Source organism: Aythya ferina (assembly GCF_964211825.1).
Source record: "Aythya ferina genome assembly, chromosome: 4".
NCBI lineage: Eukaryota > Metazoa > Chordata > Aves > Anseriformes > Anatidae > Aythya > Aythya ferina.
In genome coordinates this window covers 58,821,046-58,842,298 of record NC_140300.1, presented here as the reverse complement: position 1 = coordinate 58,842,298, position 21,253 = coordinate 58,821,046, and the positions used below count along the sequence as shown (strand labels likewise).

Below are 21,253 nucleotides of genomic sequence, written 5' to 3'. Positions count from 1 at the left end.
GAAGTATAGGATTTTTCATGATATTCCTATCTGAAAAAAAAAAAGGATATGTCTGAGCTATATTAAAAAAAAAAAATAAAAAAATAAGGCAGACTCCTTTCTTATTTATAATACTGAGCTACAGAGTGCTTATTGTCTGTTTTGTGAAGAATCAAGATCTATTATGTATCAGTCCAGGGACACAAGCCATTTTCTAGGCTTACACTACTCAATCCTGAAAGCACTGTTTTACAGAATTCAGCAAAAGGAAATATTTCATAATCAAATAATTGAATTCTCAAAGAGCTTTTCAATGCCCTAGGCACAGATGGTACATATCTAGAAGATTGCCAATCACATTACTGAACAGGTATACAGTATACTGCACTCTTATGATCTCTTGAAATTTTGGTTGGCACAATAAGAACTCCACAAAATTATTTACCAAAAGAAAGAGCTTTTTTATTTCATAGAGAAATTTGAACCTGCCTGTCATATTTTGAAAGTGCCAATAACTGCTTTTGCATTAACATTTTTTGCATAATGTTTTTCTGTTTAGATGCAGATAATATCAAGTGGTTAGTCCATTTCCTGCTCTTTTTCTACAAAGACATTTAAAAAGTTGCAGAGCAACACTGCAGATTAGCATGGTATCAAAGGATTAGAAGCCACCTCAATTGTTGTTACACTTGTCCTAGGGCAAGGTCTGCTGTGCCTATGTCATTCCTGTCAAATGCCTGTGAAGATTCAACTTAACATTCATGAAATCCAGTTCTTGTACTCATTTGCTTTTCAGCAACATGGAAAAACTTGTAATTGCTACTCCATTTCTCATTGCACAATGGTGAAAATGATTACCTTTGAAGAATGTTAGAGATCTACAGCTTTCTAAAGAGTTTGTGTGTCTATTTAATTAGAGAATGCTATTAGCATCTTATTTTACAGATGAAGAGATTTATACATTGAACAGTTTGACCCTTAATACATTGCAAATGTCTGTCGTGGAATAAATTGTTGCCTAATATTTACATGATAAAACATTTAGGATTTCAGTCCGCATAACTAACCTCATTAGCGCTGGAGCAGTGGGCCAGTGTTACTTCCCCACTCCTGGATGTTTGGCTGTGGGGTTTGGGGCCAGCTCTATGCTGGCTCAGTTGTGTGGCACAGTCTTGATGTTGGCCATGGCAGGAGGCTCATGGGCACCCTGTGGGGGTCTTACAAGAATCACTGTAGCCTGCATGGTCTGGTCCTAATGTAGATGTGCCAGGGTGCTACTTCAGTAACTTCTACAAACCTCATTACATCCAAAGACAGTCTCTGCAGGAATTGTTACATTTAATGGAGAAGAAGAGAAGTTTTATTTTGGGGTTGAGTTTCTCCCTTTCCATTTCCCCTTTGTAGTAATGGAAAACAAAGTAGACTAACTTTTTTTTTTTTTTTTTAGTAAAATTTTCACAACACAATGCACCAAACTTAATGGAAGATTAAAATTGAGAAGAAGTTTATTTGCAGAAGCTGGGAGGGCATGCAGGAAGGGGTTGTACTGCAGATTGAATTTCTGGCATGCAGAAGCTGCTGTGATGGGAGGTGTAGAAATATCTATAAATAATGAACGTGTTCATTAAAAAAAGAAAAAGCTTGACTTACACTCCTGCTTCCAAACCTTAACATAATTAAAACTTGCAACAAAAGTTTCTAACTGCACATGAGAATGTGCAGTTAGAAAACTAAATGGGAACACCAGATTGAAAGCAAGTAGCACCTAGGAGATGAAAAATAAGATGGACAGTCACCTTTTAACAGGTAAAATAAATATCTAGCAGTCATGCTTTTATATAAGACTTAAGTTCCTGGTGCTAGCAGCATTTATAACACATAACATTTAAATAAAGCTTATTATTTAGTTTAGATTTAGTTCACTTCCAAAGTATGCCATTTTCCCTCTGCCACCAAATTCCTATGGCAAATTTTGTTGTTCAGAAAATGTAAATGTACTCAGGATGAATAAATATTATATGCACAGCTCTATAAAGATACTTGACCTGAATACTGAACTTTACACTTTCAAGCATGCTTGGCCAACATAACTAAATAATCACCTCTCTTTGATTTAAGTACTATCATCTCTCCCTGATTTAAATCTCATGTTTTCTAGTATAAGGAAAGAGTAATTGGGAAGGTGGGATAAATGTTTGTCCACAGCTTGCAATGTACTGGCAGGAAAGGTGAGTATGTAAGACTTTATGCCTTAGGTGTAACCCATTTCTCCCTGCTGTGGAAAGGTTGTTCTAATATTGTTTCTGTCTTCATAAAACGTGGTTTAAGGACCTGGGTTTTATTTTTGACTTCTTTTCTGATAGTGTATCTTTCAAACAGCGCATAGAGAAACTGGAGGGTATAGTTCAAAAGCAGATCCTGATAATAACAAATGAAGAATGTTCATATGCTGCAAGATAGATCAGCAGTTTGTGAGTTTCATTCATCTGTAATAATTGATTTATATCAGTTCTGTGGAGCTTTAGGAAATTGCTATTTCAAATCAATTTGATCCAGTTATAAAGTACAAGACAGTTTAGCTTATTTTATCTGTGTTTTATGAGATGGATGCAAAGATATTCAATAATCTTTGGATTTTAAATTCACTAAATTGTGAAAGTACACAATATCTATCTTAATTATACAATATAATCTACTCATGTGCTGATGGAGATTTAGATACCTGAAGTTTGTTTTACATATTTTGTAACTGCATCTGACAGGAATTGACAGAATGTGAAAGGAACTAAAGAAACTTAAGGAACTAAATGACTTGCCTAAGATTATGAGAGCTATTATGAATCGAGTATCTGTCTAAAAATGTAGACAGAATGTATTAGCAGACCTACAGAATTATTAGTCAAAAAATTTAGCCTAAGTATATATAGAATATCATCAAATTTTAAGGTAAGATTTAAGAAATGATTTTCTATTACTTCATTATTTTTTCTATCTTATCACTTTTTTTTTGTTCAAAGAGAAGATTCAAAGTAAAGATGAAATGCATAAAACATATTTTCTACAGAAGAATCTTGTCACTTTTTTAACAGATTGCTGTGCTGCACTGGAAATCTTTGAGCCTGTTTTTCTTCATTCTTTTGTGCTCAGATTGTTTCCAGGTAGAATGAATGTTGGCAATAAATAATTTGGGAGAAATTCCTGGCAACTCATAAAACAATATTTCTCCTATTATGTGAAACAGAAGGTCAAAATTTGAAGTAAGATTTAAAAGGAGAGGTCAACAATGACTTCCTACTCTCCTTTGTTAAAATCCCCAAAGCTGCAGAGTCTGCCTGCAATACAGCAATAATAGTTAATAACTACATCTCCAAATGAACTCTCCCTTTGAGAGTCTTGGGGCTTTAGCTACTTTAACCTAATCTCGTACCTGTCAGCTAAGTAAGTACTACTAACCCTCTTTAACATATAGCAAAACTTAGTCTCCAAGAGACTAGCACTAGGGTTATGCAGGAAGTGTACAACGGAAGAAGAAATAAAAAGCTTGATTTCTTTATTCTCCTGAGCCTTAGTCACTGTATGTTTCTTCCAGACAGCATCACCAATTTTTCATGTGCTGTCTTTCGAAGGCTGCAGCCATCATTTGTTTCTGCACACATATTGCAGCAAAGCCTGTCTGAACTAAAGTCTTCACAGTACAGTGACCACAGATCTCTTAGTGAGCTGGATGAATTCTCTGCTGTTACAACACAGTGGGGCTAATCTCTATTAAAAAAAAGAAAAAAAAATTAGATGCAAGTTTTGAATCCCTTTCCATCAGTTGCGTATGTATATGTGTTCATGCATTTATGGAGACAAGAAAGGTGTAAAACTGGTTTGGGTTTAATGAGATTAGACTAGAAAATAACCTATTCCCCTCTGCTCCCTTTCTTTCTCCAGAGGCAGGAGGAACCAAACCACTGCCAGCACTTAAACTAGCTTGATTAATGAGCTCTGCTCTGCCAGTCTTCCTATAATCTCTTCTGAAGTTTTAGGTTTGGTTTAATGTAGCTTAGTTTGGGGTGAGAAGTAGGTCTGGTTTTAATTTTATCTGGATCATTAAACCAGAATCTAATTGGCACTTATAATTAAGGGGGAAGGCTTTTTCCCCTTTGAACTGACTCAGATAACAGCCAACCAAAATTAAGTAGATGCACAGAAAAGGAGCAGAGAGCAGTGTATTCTGCTTTATTCAGCTGTGTATGAGATTTGCATTTAGAAAACTGATACAGCCAAATGCAGCATCCAGAACACATCTTTTCCAGTGACTTACTGGGGAAATGTTTGTGATCAGTAAGTATAAGCAAATGAAAAGGTCCAAATATTTATGTGAATCTTGTTGCCAGCCCTTTCTCATTCCAGAGTGATTGTTCTAACTAGAAGGTCAGGGGCTTAAAATTTGATTTGCTTCCTTACTTTTCTTCACACTGAACTGTGCTCTGCTCTAATCCCTGTCTGTAGGTGGCACTGATCCTTCATTGTAACGGTGGCAGGGAAATTGTGGATGCAGTGGATTGCAAATAAATCAATAAATAAAGAGAAAAATCTGACCTTTTAAAACAAAAATAAAATATGTTTGTGAATCTGATAGTTACATGAAACATGTATGCATTTACAAAGCTCACAACAGTGTATGAATGGAGGAAGCTTCTTCCCGTCTTTAATTTAACCTATAGAGAGTAGCACTATATAATGTTATTCTGTATGTTCTGGCATGTTTTCCTTTCAGTTTTCTTTTCTCAAGAGCTTTAGAACTCGAAGCAAACAAGAACTGAAAATCCTGACCAACACCTTATGCATACTTGATTTACTTGGAGTCAGAAAGTGATTCTGCTCCTTTTCTAGTTGAATAATTCCTGAAGTGATGTAATTCTGTTAGGAATGGTGCAGGACTGCAGATAGCATATGACAAGCAGTCTGAAAATCTGGCCTAATCCAATTTTTCTATTCTTACATTTTTGGAACAGAGAGCCAAACCTCTGATTAGTAATATCCATTCTAATCAAAACAGATATGGTTAAATTCTGGAAAGGATTTGGGTATAGTAATGCTGGAAAAGTTACAGACTATAGTTGAGCACTCTTACCTGCAATGAGGTTTTCTAAATAATCGACTTTAGGTTACTAAATAATTAGGGAGAAGGGATTTGATCTGGTCTCTCCCACAGGAGCATTCTAAGTCTGTGTCAGTCTGTCACCTTTCATTTCTCCCTCTGGTTCAAGGAATATTTAGTTATTTATACACTGCAGGACACCTGTTTCATCTAAAAGAATGACCAACGGCCTGATTGTTAGGTCCTTCAGCTCAGGGGAAGTTGTCCCAGGTTGAAGTTCAACACAGAATTTATCAGGGGAGTAATTCAAAACTGCCTTAATTCCTGGTCTGCTGCTTTTGTTTGGAACCATCTGCCCCATCAACATCCTATCAAAAGGAATGCTTTTATAAGGTATCTGTGAGAGTGAGATTGGTAAATGAAGGAGAACACCTAACCTGAGTATAAGAGAAAGTTTTGCCTTAAACTCCTTAGCAACATTAGGCAATGATATCAACCTCTTTCCAACCCATAAGAAAACTTTGCGTCCAAGACAGGGCAGCAGGGTTTGTCACAGTGGAACCAGGATGGTTCCTCAAGCCTGCCTGTTGTGCCTACAGAATATTTCCCTCCAATTTTAACTATAATAAAATTTATTCCAGCGTGCACACATGTTTCTTTGAATAAGGGTTTGGCACTGAGGAAGCTAACATTTGGGCTGAATGCATTTTTATAGGCTGTTTCTTATGCCAAGACTAATACCTCTTTTTTTTCAGAGGAAAGCAATTGTGAACTGTAATGAAGTGGGAGGGGAAAACAGGGTTTGAGTTATTTCTGTCTCCATTTCTTGAATCAGAAATGTTTGCAGGAGTTTTTAATCCTCTGGGACCTATTTGTTGCATTCAGACCAAGTTTCCAGGAAAAAAAAAAAAAATAAAAAATCTAATTCTGCTCAGGTAGAAGGGAAGTACTGGATGCAATGCCCAGAAATTTTGCCTCTGGGAGAAGAGACAAAGGGTTCCTGCAAATATAGCTTTGATGCCAGTAGAAGGAGGGAAAATGAACTCCTGGATAGGGGGGGTGGAGGTGTGTGTGTGTGTGTCTCACAGTCCTTATATGGTTTTTAAGACTTCTACTGTGGAGATTGTTTCCCTATGCTGACTGGAATTTGCTCCAACTCTTTCCTGTACCTTTACTCACATTTTGTTTGTTTCAGCTGCTTTCCCCTTTCCTTTTCCTTTTTTGTGCTTTCCCAATACTAACTTCTCTCAATAACTTGTTTAGGTTTTTGGCAGAATCTGCCAATAGTACTTCATGTCTTGTGGATGCTCTTCGAGTATGGGATAATTGGTTTATAAGGTTCACTAGGGAGAAGAAACAGGGATATGCAGTCAGGTGGGCCCCAAACTGCCAATATTGGTTAGCATGATAATAACGATCTTCTCAGGCCTATCTAGGTTCCATGGACAAAAGAGTATTCTGAAGGAGTATTTGAAGGATAAAGATAAATATTTTCTTTTATGCTGCTTGGAAAGTTTTCTGAGTGGAAGACGCTGCAAGCCATGTTTGAGACACCCCCAGACAGGTGAGGAGTGTTGGCAGAGAGGAGGCAGGAACTGACAGCTTGATAAAGACACAAGAGAGGTTCCTGCACACTATGCTTTGGCAACTATGAAAATGAGAAATAATTTAATTGTGCTTGTTTTCCAAATATGTTTGCAGGGCAATGTAAATTTTAATGGAATTATGTTACATTGCTCACGTCTTCTTTTTCAGGGTGTCAGTGGAGTCCAGGAAGTAATTAGATCACATCTGGATTTTTTCTTAAGGCAGTCGTGAAGACCTTTATTTGTTTATTTTTAATTTGTACAGTTTGCATCACAATATGTCTCACCTTGTGTAACTGCTAGTGGGGTTAAAGAACAGAGTCACGGGGATATCCCATATCTAAGAGCATAGTGTCAACACTTCTTTGAGTATTTATGCATATGCAGAGAGAACATGGCTAGGTTAATAAAGGAGGCTTTTATAAAAAGTATTTCAGTGAGGGAATTTGTCCCACTGTCTTGGAATGGCAAATGCATGGTCTGACAGAAGAGAAGATATTCTATATGCAAAAGCCAGATATAGAGGAATCTTAAAGAGCAGATAAGAGTGACAAACTTTTCAACAGCCTAACTATCCTCTCTTTTTCTCAGTTCTCTGACCCTAGGAGCTAATAATACATAATACATATCATGGTGGTCATTCTCACATTCTCTACTTCAGTCTCTTTCTGAAGTGTTCTTTGTAGCCTTTCATGTTTGCATCCAATATAAAAAACTCTCAGAGTATTTTGTTTTTCCCCAAAGGATTGCCTTTTACCAGTTGGTTATTGCTGTTTATTAACAGCCATATAATTTGTGACTAATTTATTTTTCCCTGCAGCAATGGCAGTAAAGTCCTTTCACAGTTGAGAAATGAACAGCTGAATTGTGCCTTATGTTTGCACATCAGGCAAAGTCATATGGAGAAACACTGAAGCATATTTTTATGCACAGTTGAGAATGACTGTAGAAGCATAGCCTTTCAGAGACAGCCCTTTAGAAATGACACAAATATATAATGAATGAAGACTGCTTATCTGCATAAACTTCATATATGTACAGATAAACCCTGAATGCAAAGAACCTTGTCTTATTCCTGCCTTCATTTTATTTAGTCTGAAAGAGTTATTTGTTAATGTCACGATTAGGTTTAGTCAGTGTTTAAAATGTTAAATTTCAAAGAAAGAGAAAAAAATTGCTGTCATGTTTCAAATTAAAATTAATTTCTTACATAATTTTTTTCCTTCAGTTTCCATTACCACCAAGCTAGACATCAACTTAAAGATCTGGAAGTTTCAGTAATTTTAACAGATAGATGCATATATTACTTGTTGAATCAAGTGGCCAAAAATATTATCACAATATACTGCCTTACTAAACAAATATTAATATAGCCTGTTGATATTTTATTTTATATTTTATTTTATATTTTATATTTTATTTTATTTTATTATTTTATTTATGTGCCTCAGTTCTATACAACACCGTGGCACATACAGCTGTTCAGCTAGCTATCTGTTCCTGATTTTGCTGTATCTTATCTTTTTAAGTGAGACCAAATTAGAATTGGACATCTATTTGTCTACCTGCATCTTAACGGGAGATTTTATTGAAAAGGTCTGCTTTTCTGTTGACATGCTTCTCTGCAGCTTTGCAGCTAATAGACTTAAAACTCTGAAATTTCCTTTACTTGCTGTAGATTGAAGGAGACTGGTAGTGAATCATATGCATTGCTAAACTCTTAATTCTAAGTATACTATAGAGAATCACCTTATTATAACCTCACTTGCAAATGTCTGGTTAAGTTCGAATTTATACCATACATGTGATATGTAGGTTGTATATGGGAAAGAGAAACATCAGTCTTGTGGATTGTTGAACACTGGCTTACGCAGTAAATTGAAAGTGTTCTATGAGCTAGAGATTAGTCAACAAATGCAATAGAAGTAATTAGCACTCATCTGGTACTACTTTGAGTAAGCTGAGTGAATATTATCGATGCACATCTATCCTCTGACAATTCCCTGGTTTGCTTAGGGTCCTTGAGGTCAGAGGATGAAAGAAAATAACCTGGTGCATTGATGCCAGAACATTTGGTTGAAAATGTAGATATTGTCCTGGTATTCATAAAGTGCTAGAGCATGGTGTTATGTTTAGTTTTAATATTTTTAAGGCCAGTAGTGATATGAATATAGCTGTGTTTGAATGCTTTAGTGCCAGGAAAAAAAAAAAAAAAAAGTTTTATCCTTCACATATAAAAAGGACTTAGAGAAGAAGAGAAGAACCTTTCACCATAACACAGGGAAGATATGAATTATGCTTTTGTTTGTTTTATGTTGAGGCTATTAGTGGTGTAAGAACAGTAGGTGTCTAACATTAGGGAAAGCTACCATCAGCATGTGACACAGCACCATGTGGAGAACAAATACTACATTATGTAGATCAAATGGTGATATATGCATTAGAAAAGTGTGTATATAGATTGGTGTTTTCCCTCTAGGCTTCCCCCCATGTAGGGTTGGGTCTATGAATTAGAATTAGAATTCCAGAAAATTCGGCTCAAAAGAGTGCCAGCAAAAGATGAGAGCTCAGGATAGGAGGGATTTCTCTAAAAGAATGAAATTTATCTCTATACAAGGGTCAGCATAAGATTTAAGCAAGACCTGAATGGTATTTACATGTTATGCAGTGATCAAATACATAAAGATTTGCTATATATATATGTATATATATATAAATATATATATATTTAATAAGCAAATCCCTGTATACTATATGTTACAAATATTTTCAAAAAGTGTATGTTGCTATTGTTACTACTGGTTGCAAGTCTTTGCCCCGGAGTTATTCGTTTTAAATTTGTAATTTATTCTGGGACAAACTGTTAAAAAAAAATCTGACTTGATAATAAGTGGCCAGGCTGTGTCACCTGGACAAATAGATGTCCGTGTTCCTTTCTGATGTCGTTTTGCCTCCTATGCAAAGAGGAGAAATTGAAGTTTTAGTTAAATTAGCTAAAGTATGGGTACATCTGCAAAGAGTGAACTGAAAAGGAAATGGATTTTGGAATATATTTGCCAAACTTTGAAGCCATGGGATCTCCTTCAGTGTGTAATTTCTTCCTTAGACTGCACTGTGGGATAAAACCACATTGTGGTTTCAGTACCATTTTATTTTATTTTATTTTATTTTATTTTATTTTATTTTATTTTATTTTATTTTATTTTATTTTATTTTATTTTATTTTATTTTATTTTATTTTATTTTATTTTATTTTATTTTATTTTATTTTTCCCCATTTTATTTTCCCCTATAAGTTCTCCATGGAAATGCGCTGAAGTTTGACTCTCCATTACAAGATCATGCAATCTATTTCCAGAAAACTCTATATTTCTGATGGAATATTTGTCTTAACAGTTTTGAACAAAAGAGAGAACTCATGGCGGTTGTATCAGATATAATGTGTAGCTATATCAGTTGAGAGAGTGGTGTTATTTTAATGCAATGAAAATATTATTTTCTTAATTTTCACTGAAAAACCCTTGTGTACCTGTAAGTACAAATCAATACATGTCTTTTCAAAATGGGAACCCATGTGTATCGATCTCTTACTGCAAAAATAGTTATCAATTTCTTCATTTTAATGTATCTGCTAGTTGCTTACATTGCAAACTCCTATTTTCCATAAATTTGGATCCCAAGTGTTGTTGTTTTCTTTTTTTTTTTTTTTTTTTTTTTTTTTTTTTTTTCCTGTGATTATGCTGAATTTATGCTTATTTAGAAGAATTTTCATTGGCAACAATGCAAATTTGTCATTAGCCATTTCTTCTAGTGATGGGGTCTATCACCCAGAACATAAGGCTTGAAATTCATTTATATTTTGTTATTTAATTGTGTATTGGCTGGTCAGTACTTATCAGTCTTTGCTTCACTATGCTTATTAGAACAGTTTAATATTGTTTCTGGGTTTTACAGGTATTCATCATTTACAGAAATTAGGATTAAATCAGGAATCGTGTATTTGTGATAACAAGCTGGACCCAGTCTTAGGAAAGTGGGGTGTATTTACTAGTTTTAACAAATGCTTCTTTTGAAAGATGGGATGATGAAATGTAGAGCTCTAGCACAGGTGACTTGACTCACTTTTATGAAAGTAAGGTATTGAAGAGTTTGTGCAACCCCAAATTGATACTGATTTTTAAAAGCTTAAATGAGACATCAAAAAAAAAAAAAAAAAGGAATCTCTTAGCTTGGTAGGCTCCCTGTATAGATAGTGAAGTAGTGTGTTCTGTTGGGATCACTCATGAACTAATTTACCCATACAGTGGATTCTGTCTCTCTGTGCTTACTAGAACAAGAATACAGAATAACTTGGGTCCCAGTTTGGACTCTGCTGCATATCAGAAAGTTATGAAGCTGAATCTGGATCTAAGTATACAATAGGGCAAGTGGTCATTAGAAGGTTCTGAAGGATGAGTTTGTCTCATTTTCTGTGATATACAGTTTGTAATTCATGGAAGTGCCCTTGCCCACTTCAGGTTCAAAGCCATAAAATTATCATGCAGTCAGTTATCTGAGTCATCCCTTTTTCACAAAAGGCTATTGAATCTGGAAGATTGCCTTTTATGTGGCAGATTACTCCTAAACACCTTTTTCTGAGGTGAAGGAAAGAGATCAGGGGCAGAGGGGACACTGAAGTTTTTCCTGGTGTAATGAATTTTGAACCCATTCTTCTCACCTGTAAGTGAAAAACAAAAACGAAAAAAAGCCTTGCATCATTCAGGCTATAGAATAATGGGGGCTTGGAAAGAACAATGTTTCCTGTTCCCTATAAAATTTCATATTTCAGAAAATCAGAGTTAGTCTTTGAAACTATATTCACTAGCGTAACCACTGGCAGAAAAGACATGACTTCCCTTCTCTGATTGGAAAAAATATTTTGTGCACTTAATAAAAGAGATAGATAGTTTAGGCAGAAAGGAAAAGTTCAGTCATTTTCGTTTTTAATTCAGCTTGCATGTACAGAACCATTATCTCAGCATTTGAGTGAGTCCTGCTTGTCAGTAGTATAAGTAATTAAAGGGTTCAGTGGTTAAATATTACTACAAGTAGTTCAAAAACAAATTGTTGGTTTTGAAGACACACTGGGAGACAAACAAATGAATAATAAATGTGTGGATGCATGCGTAAATCTGTAGCTGGAAAAATAGCTGCAGACAGCTCACCATTCTCTGTCACTTTTTTTCATTACAAAATGACAATCAGTGAAATTATGGTTGGGAGTGGGGGTAATATGAAGGAATAAAACACTGACATTAGTTTCCAGTTCAAAATTCAGTAGTGGTCCCTACAACAACTTGCCAATGGTGATTCGTCAAGCCTTATACCACAGAGCTGAAATACTTAAATGAACTATTTTAGTCAAGCTAATCTTTCTGAGATTGTCCATTTATACAAAATATTAAATTTAAAATATTAAATTTAAAATAATCTATCTTGTGATACCAATTCATGTAGTGTTTTGTATCTTAACCTTTCCTTTCTACTTTCCCCACTTTTTTTTTTTTTTTTAATTTAAAGTATAATTAGATTTATTAGTAATTATGATTGAAATTAATAGATGCTTGCCTGCTGAGAGATCACTTACAACTACAGGCTCTAACCAATGTATTAACACAATAACACACATCAAAGGATTAAAACATTCCTTTCTCTACATGTTTTCGTTAACAAATGTCGGCAGATGACCTAGCTGTGGATGATTCTGAAGCCTTTCAGAAAAATGACCATCACACGTTGCTGTAGACAGTGGTATACATGGGAAATAACAATTTAATGACTAAAACATTTATTCTGTATTTCATTTTTCTTGTCCTCTCTTATTGTGAATTCCCAACCTGAAAAACAAAGAGGTGTGGGGACAGAGAACCATTTAAAAAGTTGTTACAATACTAACAGACTCTAATGACATTTACAGGCCTTTAAGGTTATCCACAACATACCTTGATATATATTTGTGTATATATATATATATATATATATATATATATATATATATTTCTATATTTCTATATTTCTATCTATCTGTGGTGATCCTGTCTTCCGACGTCATTTGGAAAGGCTGTCAAAAGCATCTTAAGATTTGACATACTATGACAAAGTGGTTTCTAGCAGAAGTCCTCAGTATGAATATGTGAAACAAGTAATAATAATTTTCTGCAGTTGTGTGGAACAGAACATATTTAATTGTCTTTACTAATTAAACAATAATGAGGTTGTTATTAGATTGAGAAGTACAACACTGACTCAGCCAAGTTCATATTAAGCCTACTATTTTAGTCATTCTAAAATATTACAGAAGTATTTTCAATTACACTTTTTGGCTGAAAGACAAATCACAAAAAATGTTGCCTGCTATCATCATCTCTCATTTTTATTTTTTTTTAAATAGACTGAAAAGGCTTCGAAGAATTTTAAAAACAAATTGGATATTAATTGAAACCTGATTTTTCTACTATTAATGTATTAGACCATGACCGCAATTCAGAAGTACAGTGATATACCTGTATCTGTGCAAAGTTAGGAGATTTGGAAGTCTTACTGGGTTTCTGTATAACTGTTCACAACCAAATAAAAAATAGAAAGTATACTGTATGCGTTTAAAAAATACCTAACAACTTCTGTTGTTATGTCTGTAGCATAATTTTTTCATCTTTGTCCATGTCATAAATGCTAAGGCTCAATAACCATATTTCATATATATTTAAAATATTTTGTGTATCTTTGAATGATAGTGCTGTTATTTATCTTTGAAAGATACATTACTATCCCTCTGGTTCCTATAATGACTAAACGTAATATTTAGTAAAGAGTGAATGGACAATATTTAAAGCATGACTAAAATGTGACTCTTTTCTACTGCCTTGAAATATATCTATAATTCTATAGAAATCGCTACATCTCAAGGCTTCAGATAAATGCTTGGGGAAGGGTACCAAGTTCTAATGAAGATTTTCAGATATAAAATATAGAGCTTTATACTGACATAATTTTGAATGTTACATACCCTCTTTTTCAGTACTTATTGGTCACACCCATAAGTACTTTAAATGTTTTTAGCATTTTAAATGCAGAACTAAAGAAGTTAAAACAACAAAGGAAATATGAGACATTACATTTCTTTATTGTTTGTGGATTCAAATTTAAATTTGGCTGAAAAAATGCAGATTTTTTTTTTTTTTATATATGCGTGTGTGTATACAGCTCTCTGTTTTAGTCCTAATGTTTATTTTGGTTATAATTTGGGAACTGGCTCTGAGATTTTTTTTCTGAAACCACTAACTTTTTACTTGGAGGTAAGTTTCATTACCTTGCAGAGGAAAAGTATTGTCAGCACTAGGTCAAAAAACATTTCTGTATACCTAAGTAATAGCTGACCTTAGATACAACAGTTGTCTTTTGAACCTATGTTCCTGTTCCCTCATAGGAAAAATGTAAATTTGGTAAGTCTGATTTCTGAGTAATCATATTTAAAGAAATTTGACACAGTAGCAGAAAATAATAAAGTAGGGATTTCAGATGAAGTGTTGTTGTATGTGGCTTATGTTCCCTCACCTATCTTCTCAGTTGCTACCAACCTAGAATAATGCAGTGGCTGGATTCAGTTTGGAGAGAGAGTGAGAATTCTCTACTCTTTATAGGTTTTCTAGTTGAATCACAGTAATTGCCAGATTAAATTTGGAGGGCTATAAAGCAGCTTTCCCTAGAACAATATCCCATCGATCATTGCCAGCTTTGTTCACCTCTGCATCAAATTGAAAGTGCCCCCAAGTAGCTTAAAAATCTTTAAATGATAACTACGTAATTGCTCACTTCCATATTGGTGTGCATATACTGTGATTTTTCCACAATTATAAATCTCACTCTTTGCTAGTAACATCTCTCAGAAAGATTTTTCAGCCACAAAATTCAGTTGAGACTCCCAGGCTGTCAGGTCCTACAGTCTGTTTTCAAGTACAGAAAACCTTTACTTCCAGTTCACGGTAGTTCCATAAGACCCTTTTAGTGTCATGTTTTCTTCTTTTCTTTCCTCATCTTTCTTTGACATCTGTCTGCAGTCACTAGCATTTTAACGGTGGGACAAGTAAAAATCTCTCTCCTATTTTTCTTCTTTATTTTCAACATTAAAGAGCCACAGTCACTATTTGATTTTATTTTACTTTATTTTAGTGTAGTTTAGTGTAGTTTAGCTTTATTTGACCAGTGTCTGAGTAGTAGTACCAGAGCAGCTGCAGTGCTTTCAGAAGATTAAAGAGAAAAGTTTATAGTACTTTCATATTTCACATCTCTCTATTCTGTATTTTCTGTTTAGTGTTCTACAGCTTTTTGTGATAAATTCAGAAGTAGCAGAGTAAAGTAGGGGTTTTGGCAGTCCTTTTCTTGCAATAGTATTGCTCTTGCTAAAAATGATGCCTGGGAATTTGACTGTGCTTGAGCAGGGGGGTTGGACCAGATGACCTCCAGAGGTGTCTTCCAACCTCAGCCGTTCCGTGAATCTGTGAATTGATTTTGCTATCTCTCAAAGAAATGCTTTAGCTATTAGCAACAGTAGTGCCAGTGACCTATACTCTCTAGGCATTCCCTAGCAATCATTACAAAAAAGAATCTTTCTACTTCTTTTTGAAACTGTGAGAATATTCCCTTGTGACCATATCTTGCCTGTCTTCCTTCCTTCATCCACAAATAGGGAGGTTTAATGTAACAATTATTCCCTTTCTATTCAGGGAACAGACAAATTATATAAACACAGTTTCAGCCAAAACCATGCTTTATTTTTTGCAGCTACACTAAGTACACTTCAGAATTTGTTAGGCTTCGTCTCTACAGTACTAAATAAAATACTATACTTCTGTAAATGTAGAAAGCAAGCAAGAGATAGTATGTAGTAAAACCATTTTACTGGGTAAAATAAACCCAAAGAAATGTATTTGAAATATTAGTACTTAATACTAGTTCAATAATTTTTAAAATAATGTCCATATTAGAGAAGGATTGAAGCATCTGGTTTTAGCCCTGATGACTACAAAGCAGTAAAAAGCTGGTTTAGGTGAAATCCTTCTACTTTTTCCTAATTGAAAAGCCTGCAACTTAAATTTTCCAGGCTAGCTATTAATCAGAGAATAGGCTGCAATTTGAATTTGAACTTCATAATCTGAGGACATACAGGCACTTAGGGCAATGAAATAGCCTGTCACTACTCCATGTATACTCACCTGAGACTTCCAGGATGGGTACCAGTTAATTGCAAGGACAGATACCTTCTAGGAAAAGACCTATTTAATTGCAGTTACTATTCAATGGCTGTTAGATAGCAATGGTTTCTGCATATTATTAATCTAGGCAGGATTCAAAAGAAACCTTGAGGTAGGATCTTCTTCTCCCCTGCAAGGTTATATGCTGAAGCAAGAATATAAGTACTATAAGAAAAACTTATTGAGTCATTCACTTAGAGTCACCAAGAGTTAAAATTCAGTGTTGTTTCAGAGAAAAATAGTGAGAAATTTTCATTATTAAAAGGAAGAAAAAAAGATAAATTTCAAAATTTTTACATCCAGCAGAAACTCTGCATGTGTAATTGTCCCTGGCTGTTAACAGTAAATGCAAATCTGTGGAAACTGCAGCTCAAGCTGTGTTTTCAGCTGTAGGATGTCGGAATGCTGATGTAATAACCTAGAAGTCCCAGATGAACTTTTCTGGATGACTTCTGAAAGACACTATGTTTTCAGTTTGAGGAAACCTTAAAAAATGACCTTAAATCTGTAGTCAGAGGAGGAAAATAAGAGGATGAAAATAATAAAATAATAGGAGGAAAAATATAGCATTCTTAGTGAGCTAAGTTAGTTCAAAATTTTGTACTGTAGTAACTTACTATTTTTGTTTATGCTTTATTTTTAAGGATGCCAATCAGAAACCAAAAAGTCAAATTCAGAGTGTCAGCATGATTCATAATTTGTAGAGATAAGTTATCTGGAAAGATGATCCTTGGCTAGATCAATACAGTGCCTGTAAGCTTTGTAACCTGTTGTTCTGAGTTAGCAGATTGTACTGGATCTGGCTGGTGTAGAGCTAATTTTCCGCCTCTCTTTTCTTCATCTATTAAACTATCTTTATCTCAATGCATAAGTTTTCTTGCTTTTTTCTTTCTTATTCTCTTCTCCATTCTACCAGGGAGAGCAGGGGAGTAAGAGAGCTGTGTGGGTGCTTAGCTGCTGGCTGGGGTCAACTCACCACACTGGTAAACTACTTGTAAGCACTACATCATTGCTGTACCCTGAGGTGAGGTAGTACAACTCAGCTCATATCCAAGAAATGTCAGTTCCCAGGGTGTGAGAGAGGATTAGTGCTGACAACTTGTGCTGTATGACTACTTCAACAGTGACCAAAATCTCCCTCAAAATCTGTTAAATGCACAAAACAGCTGAAGAAAATAAATTTTTTTTAAAAAAAAAAAGCCTACCAAAGCCACAGCACTCCATTGGAGGCAACATGTGTTTAAGTGGTGGTGCTACATTTTCCACTGAATCACACAACACTAAACATTGCTAAAGGAGTCAGTCAAACGGCTTTTAGGAGTTCTTACCTTTGAGAGTTTCTTGAGTTTTCTTCGACTAAAAATCAGATTTTTGGTCATGCTATATGAGTAACAACAAATGTACAGTCATCTTCATAAAAGCTACACACACACACACACACACACACACACACACACACACACAATAAAAACAACCCGCAAAGCCAGAAAGACAAAGAATAAAACTGAATTTATTATGATAGCACTACAAAAAACTTTTCTAGCCATGAGGATTCTTCAGCATGTTATGACATACACCTATATAAAATGATTTTGATGTTTTATTGGTATGATGTCCTATTAATGATACAAATCAGCATTCTGTCAGTGTAACACCTCCCTAAGGTCCTTTAGGAATTACTACTGAATTTCATTTTTCACTTAGCCAGCTACGTGGCATACATTTATTAACAAAATGGAGCTTTGGTAGAGCTGCAGTGAACTATGTTCACCCTTCAGGCAAACAAGCCCCTCAAAGCTCAAGAGTTTTAGCTCACAAGCTGTCTGCTTGTCTTGCAAGTTTGCTTCTTTCTGCAAACCTAAAAGCACTCAACAGGCTCACATGGAAGGGATTGCCTAAAGGAAATGTGAATATTTCAACAGTGAACCACTGGGATGCTTCCACAGTTGAAAAGAAAGGCATCAACAAAATCCTTTCAGACGTGTCTTGGAAGGATATCACAAATCATAGTATTTAAATTATTTTTAGAAGAGGAAGTGTGAATGAAGATGAGGTATAGATTAGTGGCTGGGTCAAAAACACTATGGCGGAAGAACACACGCTGAATACAAAGGACAAGGTCTGAAAAGAGCAGTCGAAATCATCAGAGAGACTGCGTTGGAGAAAAAGCTACCATTAAGAAGCATACTTTCAGGCTGCCCTAGTCACCATATACTTGAGCAGGACTTGGTGAAAAATGCTCAGATGTACCAAGAACCTATTTTTTGTAGAAGCTGGAAGGAAATAGTGGAGATTTAATTAGCACTAAGTAAACACAGAGTCAGAACAAGATGGGCTGGAATTTTCAGTTACAGAAGGATGCTCCTTCTGGGAGCTGAGGATTCTGACACACCACTCATTTGGGCAGTAAAGTTGTATTTTTAAGGAATGTTAAATGGATGTTGTGTAACCCAGTCAGGGCTGCCTAGATTTAAGAGTTAGTCCTTTTAGATACCAGCAAGTCTGCATCAGCCAGATGTGATCATCCAAACAGTGTCAGGGAATTATGGAAAGATTTAGGTGCCTTATGACAGTCAGACTACAGCTTGTTTCTTGTAAGAGCTGGTAGCCTCAGGATCAAATATTTCTGACCTGCAGAGTTCACAAGTAAACTACAACTGCAGCATCAGCAGATGTAGTGGAACAGATAGAATTTATTAGGAAACAGCATTTTGAGAAAGATACTGTTGAAATTGCATCACACACTAGGTCAGGAGAAAATTTCACAGCAAGCATGGGGAGAATGGGAGATAAAACTGTATACTGAAGACAGTGGCTGAAATCAGTGGGAGTGGATGACAGTGCTCAGCTTGAAATATACCTAGGGATCAGGAGTGAGCAGAAGACAGGGGAGGGGAAAGAGCAAATTTATTCACAGAAAAGAAGGTGTGAAGATAAGAATGAAATAAGTGATCTTATCTCACCTTTCCTACATGGAACTGGATTAGCAATAACAAGATCACTTGTGGCAATTTTTTAACAAATCCAATCTCAAAGAAATCTAGCACTCCATGACAAACAAACTACAAAATCAAACCTTCCAATGACAGATTCTACAACCTATACAGATGTTTTTTCATGTTTACCCATGAAAGTGATTTTTTTTTTTTTCATGTCCAAGTCTTCTTTCCCAAGTGTCCCCCTGCAAGGACTAGAAAGACTTGCTAAAAGACTTCTCAGAAACTGAGGAGAGCAGGGAAGGCCAAGATTCTTGTTGGAACATGCAGAGGGATAAGATAAAGAGATATTTGAATGCTGTGTTTTTCTTTTTGTTGTTGTTTTTGTTGTTGCATCTCATACTAGTCATGGAGAAAAAAAAGTACTTAAAGCTCTACAAGTATGTTAAAAATTGAATGTGCACCATAGTGGCTTAAAAAGCTGATATTGAATTCCCAGGTGATAGTAAGGAAAGATCAGATGCATAGATTTTCTGGAACTGGCAGATTAGATCTAAAACACTTAAATCTGTGTGTCTCATTTGCCTTTTTGATCTTACTATATTTTTCCAAAATTTCTTTTATGCAGGAAACAGAAGTATGGACAGTGCAGCTGATTTTTCTGCCTCGATTTCTGTGGTGATCTGTTATCCACGCAGCACCATATTACATAGATTTTGCAAATAATTCATACTAGTATAACAGAAAAACTGCAAGAGTTATGCTACGTTTCCTCACAAATCATCAGCCTGGCAGGATCACTACATAAGTGAAAAGCCATTTTTTTGAATTGCTGTAGTTTGTGTCCTGCTGTGTAAGCAATCTTCTTCCTTAAAGTTATAATAACTTCCTTCATAAAAACCATTGTCTTCAAAACGTTTGTTTTATATAGACTATAATTTTAAGAGGGGGAGAAGAAAACAATTTTATTTATTTATTTATTTTTTCCTCCAGTAATTAGCTGTAATGAAATTTAAGCCAATGACATAGTCAACTACCATCAGCTAACTAGGCCTCCTGTTGAAATCCTAGTGATCTCATTCCCAAGTCCATTTTACATATATACAGGTACCTTGATAATTGTCTTCAGTATTTCTGTTCAATTAAAGAAGATCGACTTTGCAATACTTATTTCATGTTTGTGTTAGAACCGTGTTCTCTGTGCATCTGGCATTTCTTTTTGCATTTTCAATAGTTAAACTTCAAAAACTATTAGTTAACTACAGATTTCATCTCAGGACTTACTTCAAATTGTTTAAGTGAATCATTATACTTCATACTTCGGTTGTGTGAGTTATATAGTTGGGCAGTGTAGTGAGGACTCAGATGGGTTGTGCTTTTGTGTAGACTTTATCCTGTGATGGCCATGTAATATATCTTAGCTAAGTGGACAATGCTAAACTGAGAAACTTTATGATACTGGTTTCCCTTACTGTATTACTGGTAATACTGATTTTTACTCAGAGGTCACATTCTTAATGTTGTAAACCTTATCTTCTTAATCATGGAATCATTAAGGTTGGAAAAGACCTTTAAGATCATCTTGTCCAACCATTACCATACCACCAATATCACCCACTAAAACCATGTCCCTAAGCACCATGTCCAACCTTTCCTTAAACATCCCCAGGGATGGTGACTCCACCACCTGCCTGGACAACCCGTTCCAATGTCTGACTACTCTTTCTGAGCAGAAATGTCTCCTAATTTCCAAACTGAACCTCCCCTGGTGCAATTGGAGGCCATTCCCTCTAGTCCTATCACTAGTTATCTGTGAGAAGAGGCCAAACCCCAGTTCCCACAACTTCCTTTCAGGTAGTTGTAGAGAGCAGTAAGGTCTCCCTTGAGCCTCCTCTTCTCAAGACTAAACAACTCCAGTTCCTTCAGCTGCTCCTCATAGGACTTGTGTTCCAGGCCTTTCACCAGATTCGTAGCCCTTCTCTGGACACGATCCATGGCTTTGATGTCCTTGTAGTGAGGCCCAAAACTGAACACAGTGCTCGAGGTGCGGCCTTTCCAGAGCAGAATAGAAGGGGATGATCACCTCCCTGGCCCTGCTGGCTACAATATTGTTGATACAAGCCATGATGCCATTGGCCTCCTGGGCCACCTGGTCACACTCATGTTCAGGTGAGCATTGACCAACACCCCCAGATCCTTTTCCTCTGCACAGCTTTCCATCCATGCTGTTGTTTGTTTTGCTGTGGTCCCTGCACGACAAGTATCACTGTTTCTTGAAAGGTATTACTTTGTGTTTTGGTTATTTGCAACACCTATACTAAATGAACACCACAAAAGTAATGGAGGCTTAAGAAGTTATCTATAACTAGTGGT

The 21,253-nt window shown here is 35.6% G+C and overlaps 1 long non-coding RNA gene across 1 annotated transcript in view; it reads left to right on the top strand.

Moving 5' to 3' along the window:
• Nucleotides 1–20,044, top strand: part of LOC311435765 — a 238,685-nt gene extending 218,641 nt beyond the window's left edge. The window contains exon 5 of the long non-coding RNA XR_014692391.1: nt 19,509–20,044. This is a non-coding gene — a long non-coding RNA (uncharacterized lncRNA). The remainder of the gene's footprint in view (nt 1–19,508) is intronic.
• Nucleotides 20,045–21,253: the final 1,209 nt, after the last annotated feature.